We start from the raw sequence: 7,563 nt of genomic DNA, 5'->3' as shown, positions 1-7,563 counted from the left end.
GTTACCAAACCGGAACCCCTCAACGCCTTGACTGCGCCTAGAAATTCTGTCCATAAAAGTTATGAACAGAATCGGTGACAAAGGACAGCCTTGGCGGAGTCCAACCCTCACTGGAAATGTGTTCGACTTACTGCCGGCAATGCGGACCAAGCTCTGGCACTGATCGTACAGGGAACGGACCGCCACAATAAGACAGTCCGATACCCCATACTCTCTGAGCACTCCCCACAGGACTTCCCGAGGGACACGGTCGAATGCCTTCTCCAAGTCCACAAAGCACATGTAGACTGGTTGGGCAAACTCCCATGCACCCTCAAGAACCCTGCCGAGAGTATAGAGCTGGTCCACAGTTCCACGACCAGGACGAAAACCACACTGTTCCTCCTGAATCCGAGGTTCGACTATCCGACGTAGCCTCCTCTCCTTTACACAATATGGAAATTAATGTAAAATTAAATTTGCTAAAAGGAAGCCAACTACTTAGCTGTGTGCCTCTTTGTAGGTAAAAGTGATTGCCATTTCTTTTGTGTCAACAAATTATTGTCATAATGAGTTAATTCACATTATCATAGGCTTGGAAGACATGAAAAGCAACAAAACACTGGTTTATTATTAGGCTATTTATTGTTAAAGATAAGCAATTTAATATTGAAAATTGAACAGTGCACCATGAACTTCGGGAAAAAAAAAAATACCCAAATGTGAAGTGAATTAGTGAATTATATTTATATAGCGCTTTTCTCTAGTGACTCAAAGCGCTTTACATAGTGAAACCCAATATTTAAGTTACACTTAAACCAGTGTGGGTGGCACTGGGAGCAGGTGGGTAAAGTGTCTTGCCCAAGGACACAACGGCATTGACTAGGATGGCGGAAGCGGGAATCGAACCTGCAACCCTCAAGTTGCTGGCACGGCCGCTCTACCAACCGAGCTAAACCGCCGAAAAAACTTCAATGTGAAAATCTGTCCTTTTTCCCGTAACTTGATGAAAACACCATCAAGTTGTAACTTTCTCCCTTAATGCTCAGACTAAACAACTGAAACGCAATACAACTTTATATCTAAACCTCTACTGTGAGAGAAATGTGATCCGCCGTAAACACAGTGCATTTTATTTTGAAAAATAACCCGGTGTTTTATTTTGTATTTTGTACACTACTTCCTGTCCCGCACGATCCGCTCTGGTCTGTGCGGAATTGATGTGCTGTGCTCCGACGTCCGGCAAAAACAGAAGCTGACACATTGAATGATAGAATAATACAGCGTTTTTCTGAAATATTACCCATATTAGATGCTGAATAAGTGGACGGCGACTAGACCATAACTCACAGGTTCAAGTTGCTCCACTGTCACGTCTCCTCAGGCCGCAGTTGGCTATCCATCCTCTCTCTCACTCACTCACTCGCCCTCTCTCTCTCTCTCTCTCTGGCGGAAGCGCAGGCTCAAACAACCCGGTATTACAAGAAAACGTGGAGTTTTTGTACGACTGTTTTTTGTTTTGTTTTGTTTTTTTACATCCCTAACAGGAATTTATGAATGTTGTTTGAAGAAAAAAAACAAAAAAAAACACACACACAGGCAGAGGGCACTTTTTAAGACAAGGCAAAAAAGGGCAGGGGCTCAAGCACCCATAGGGCCCTATGTGTGCATGTGCCAGCACACACACATATACGTATGTGTGTGTGTATATCAGGCATGTGATTTTTCCGTCTAAAGTCGGAATTCCGTCTTTATTAATCTCATGGGAAAAAAATGTGTCGACCAATCAACTAGTTGATTGATCGATATGTTCCTTGTGACCAATCAGGACATCTGTTATGAATGATGACGTTATTACCGCCATTTTCCAAATGTAAACGATATTGGTTCTAGAGAGAAAGGACACTTCACGAGTAAAAGAAATTGATAAACATGTCAAAAATAAGTTTCGATGGGACTGGATGGAAAGGGAAATCACTGATACTGTTGGTAAGAAGGAAGTTACGACTTTGTCCGGCCATTTATTCGGAAAATCGATTGTCCCGGAAAAGTTTTGTGCACGTGGTGTCATGATAATATTGACTATGGATCACAAGGTTTCGAGGCTTTGGAAGTACATGCGAAACGCCAAAAACATATGAAACAACTTGAAGCAAGGAAAACGAACTTTTCACTAGCTGGTACTTTTGGATGTCAACCGAAAGTGAGCAAACCTTACAGACTTCATCCTTTGTTTACATCGACAACTGCCGTAGACATCGAGAGGAAAGATCCACTCAAACAACCCACTTCAGTTGCAGACAGGGTAGGTAATAATGAAGTAAGCTAAAAAATATTTGCTTGTGAAATACGCATGTTTGTTTTAAATATTAACCAATTATTGCTTTGCGAAATATAAATGTTTTTTTCTAAAAATAAAAAGCCACGTGAAAATATATAATGAAATTACAGAAAATCACAGAGTCGCATTATTGATTCCAGTTAACAATTTATTTGGAATAAATTTGCATATATTACTAGAGGCAGAAGTTGGCAGTGAAATCCAAAAAAGAAGCTACAAAAGCAGAGACCAAAAGGAAATTGCAGGCTGCTCAGAAATTTGCAAGGAAAGCTCATGTTAGGGCTCTCCGAGCAAGTAAATGTGTGAAGTGAACTGAAGTAATGTGGTAATACTGTAAATAAACTGTAGATAACACTGATCAACGTGACACCTGTGGATGTGAAATGAACACAAGATGTAAATATTAGTGACTAAATACAGTTGGGACTGAACCATATACAGTGATTCATTAGGTTAATTGGGGTATGTATGTTCTATTAATGATGTTTTCATGTCTTTAAAGACTAAAATATTTTCTTCAAATGGTGCTGTCTTTGTTAATTTTAGCATGTTAAATTGGGGAAAAACCAGGAGCTGGACCTGGACCTGACTGGGGGCCTTTGTCGCCCAAACCCCCAGAAATGTTTTCAGTCTTTTTCATTGTGGTCAAATCACATGGTATATACACATATATAGATAAATGTGTGTTTGTGTGTATATATATACACACACACATACATATATGTGTGTGTGTGTGTGTATATATATAAAAATGTATATATATGTCTGTGTATATATACATATATATGTGCGTGTGTCTATATATATACATGTGTGTCTATATATACTGTATATAAGTGTGTGTGTGTATATATATATATATATATATATGTATATATATATATATATATATGTATATATATATATATATATATATATATATATATATATATATATATATATATATATATATATGTATATATACACATACATATTTGTGTGTATATATACATATATATTTTTGGTGGTGGGTTTTCGGTACGTCACTTGTCAATAGTTCGCAATTAATAGGCTATATATACATAAATATATCAATTCATACTGTAACTATTAACTGGTGTTAACGTTCGTGTGGTTTGAATTTGATGTCAGTTTTACCTATGTTTAAAAACACAGGTTATTGGCGGAGAATGAGGAAGTGTTGAATGAGGAAGCATGGATTCACGGACAGGAAAGTAGGTGGTAAAACCTGTTGGAATTGTGCTGTTTGTTATTATAAGATTGGCAGTAAAAGTTAAAAATAACGTGTAATATATATATATTTATATATATATATATATATATATATATGTATATATATACAAACCCCGTTTCCATATGAGTTGGGAAATTTTGTAAGATGTAAATATAAACGGAATACAATGATTTGCTAATCCTTTTCAACCCATATTCAATTGAACAACATATGCTGCCATCTAAGCGCCGTCTTTTTCATGGATGACCCTGCTTATTTCAGCAAGACAATGCCAAGCCACATTCAGCACGTGTTACAACAGCGTGGCTTCGTAAAAAAATGAGTTCGGGTACTTTCCTTGCCCGCCTGCAGTCCAGAACTGTCTCCCATCAAAAAAGTGTGGCGCATTATGAAGCGTAAAATACGACAGCAGAGACCATGGACTGTTGAACGACTGAAGCTCTACATAAAACAAGAATGGGAAAGAATTCCACTTTCAAGCTTCAACAATTATTTTCCTCATTTCCCAAACGTTTATTGAGTGTTGTTAAAAGAAAAGGTGATGTGACACAGTGGTGAACATGCCCTTTCCCAACTACTTTGGCACTTGTTGCAGCCATGAAATGTTAAGTTAATTATTATTTGCTAAAAAAAAAATAAAAGTTTATGAGTTGAACATAGGGCTTCACGGTGGAAGAGGGGTTAGTGCGTCTGCCTCACAATACGAAGGTCCTGAGTAGTCCTGGGTTCAATCCCGGGCTCGGGATCTTTCTTTGTGGAGTTTGCATGTCCTCCCCGTGAATGCGTGGGTTCCCTCCGTGTACTACGGCTTCCTCACACTTCCAAAGACATGCACCTGGGGATAGGTTGATTGGCAACACTAAATTGGCCCTAGTGTGTGAATGTGAGTGTGAATGTTGTCTATCTATCCGTGTTTGCCCTGCGATGAGGTGCCTACTTGTCCAGGGTCTACCCGCCTTCCGCCCGATTGTAGCTGAGATGGACGCCAGCGACCCCAAAATGGAATAAGCGGTAGAAAATGGATGGATGGATGTTATTATACCCAATCATGGCACCCACCTCTTCCCAATTAGCCTACACACCTATGGGATGTTCCAAATAAGTGTTTGATGCGCATTCCTCAACTTTATCAGTATTTATTGCCACCTTTCCCAACTTCTTTGTCACGTGTTGCTGGCATCAAATTCTAAAGTTAATGGTTATTTGCAAAAAAAAAAAAGTTTGTCAGTTTGAACATCAAATATGTTGTCTTTGTAGCATATTCAACTGAATAATAACATTCACACTCACATTCACACACTAGGGCCAATTTAGTGTTGCCAATTAACCTATCCCCAGGTGCATGTCTTTGGGAGTGGGGAGGAAGCCGGAGTACCGAAAACCCACCACCAAAAAAATACTTTAATTGCCGAAAACCACGCTGCCGAAATGTAAACAAAACGCACACCATTGTCTTGTCAGCAAGTCTGTGATGTTTGACCTAATTTGAATATATCTCATACATACCCGCGGACAGCCATTTACAAAATCTGCAAATATTAATAGGACAGCGGCGCCTTTTAAGGAGAAAAAGTCCAACTGGAGCAGCAGTGCCAAGCAAGTGTGACGTCATGCTTGCTGGATCGCTCCTCTTTCATCAGGGACATCGAGGCACAGAAGTAGAGTCTCTAAATGCAAGTACATTTTATAATAACACTAGAAAAAGATGCTAGATTTGTTGCTAGATTTGTTGCTAGTTGTTTTTAATTGAAAATAAAGTCATTAAAAGTCTCTAGACACTAGACACTTCTAGAAATCTCAACAAAGTACATTGTATAATAAGCAGTAACAATTGAAAAATATGGCAAAACTAAACAACAATATATTAATATATATACTAATGAATAATAACATCCTTTTTAAAGAAAAAAATCATATATATTTAACTCATGTTTTAATCAAGCTGTTATTATATGGTATTATCAATTCAATATCTAATTTAAATCTGACGTTTTTATTTGTTTTAATTATCATTATTAGATGTGTGGGTGGGCCAACAGCACCTCCCATCTAGCACAGCTGTAACTACATCTCAGAGTAGGAAATTTTTCCATGACAAAAACATTTTAATTGATTGTGATTGGTGTCTGTCTGTTTGTGTTGGCCCTGCGATGAGGTGGCGACTTGTCCAGGTCCGCCCCAATGCAGCTGAAATAGGATCCAGCACCCCCCGCGACACCGAAAGGGACAAGCAGTAGAAAAATGGATGGATGGGTGATTGGCATTGAGGAAAAAGCTGCCAGGTTTACTGTGCTTAATGGCAACAAAAAATACCCTCCAGGCATCTTAGAAGGATATAAAATAAAGGGCATGCTGTTGATTATTGAGCTTAGAATTAAACGTATTTCCCCCTCTGGAAAATGAGGTTTAGAATAATTAAAGTGTTTAGTTTACTGGGTAATTAAACAAAGTTTGGCACTCAGCATTAAAGGTCTACTGAAAACCACTTTTACCGACCACGCAGTCTGATAGTTTATATATCAATGATGAAATATTAACATTGCAACACATGCCAATACGGCCTTTTTAGTTTACTAAATTACAATTTTTAAATTTCCCGTGGAGTTTCTTGTTGAAAACGTCGCGGAATGATGACGCGTGTTTGTGATGTCTCGGGTTGTAGCGGACATATTAGCCCAGCACCACACACGGCTAAAAGTCGTCTCTTTTCATCGCATAATTACACAGTAATTTGGACGTCTGTGTTGCTGAATCTTTTGCAATTTGTTCAATTAATAATGGAGAATATAAAGAATAATGCTGTTGGTGGAAAGCGCTGGAATGCAGCCGCCTTTAGCACCGAAACACAGCCGGTGTTTCTTTGTTGTGAAGCTTTAACACAGAGCGGTCAAGCAAACATGTTTCTCTACGTCAAGCAGCAAGTTTTTGGATGGGCAAATCGTGATATTAAGTCAGCTCTTACCGGAGACTTCAGTGGATTATGCAACCTCCTCCTGCAGCTGTCAAAAAGGCAGCTGTGATCTTGGCTCCTCCATTGGCTTCTCTGAGAGACACTGGGGTTCACCGCAGCCATCCGACTTTCAGGTATGACTTTACAATCTCACTAAAACACTATTAAAACAATAAGCAGATAAGGGATCTTCCAGAATTATCCTAGTAAATGTGTCTAATTACATCTGAAACGCCGCCTGGAGCCGTCGCCTTTTTTTTTTTTTTTATATATATATATAGTACTTCATTCAAAACGTCCTCATCCACGAATCTTTCATCCTCACTCAAATTAATGGGGAAATTGTCGCTTTCCCGGTCCGAATAGCTTTTGTTGCTGGAAGCTATGATTATAAACAATGTGAGGATGTGAGGAGCCCTACAACCCGTGACATCACGCGCATGTCGTCCGCTTCTTCCGGTAAAGGCAAGGCTTTTTTATTAGCGACCAAAAGTTGCGAACTTTATCGTCGATGTTCTCTACTAAATCCTTTCAGCAAAAATATGGCAATATCGCGAAATGATCAAGTATGACACACAGAATGGACCTGCTATCCCCGTTTAAATAAGAAACTCTCATTTCAGTAGGCCTTTATTATATATCTTGCTGCGATGAGGTGGCGACTTGTCTAAGGTGTACCCCGCCTTCCCCCCGAATACAGCGACCCCCCACTACCCCAAAAGGGACAAGCGGTAGAAAATGGATGGAACATAAATCTTGGCCGTGCTGCTTGCAAAGTTTTACTGGGATATTAAACATATTTTTACACTGCAGCTAATATTGCCTCGCTATCATTGACATTAATGTTGCCTGGCTGCCTATGACAAATGGAAAATAATTACCCAGCTAACATAGACGAGCTAATGTTAGCGGGCTATCACTGCGCCAAAGTTAATATTACTGCTAACGTCACCTGACACACAGCGGCAAGCTGAAAGGAGCAGTCATCTACACAAATGAACGTCTGACAAAATGTGAAAAAAATGCAGGTAAATTTAGGAAACAGGGGAAGATTCAAGT

Source organism: Nerophis ophidion, linkage group LG29 (genome assembly GCF_033978795.1).
Source record: "Nerophis ophidion isolate RoL-2023_Sa linkage group LG29, RoL_Noph_v1.0, whole genome shotgun sequence".
Classification (NCBI taxonomy): domain Eukaryota; kingdom Metazoa; phylum Chordata; class Actinopteri; order Syngnathiformes; family Syngnathidae; genus Nerophis; species Nerophis ophidion.
The sequence above is the reverse complement of the archived record's forward strand: the minus strand, read 5'-3'. Positions refer to the sequence as shown.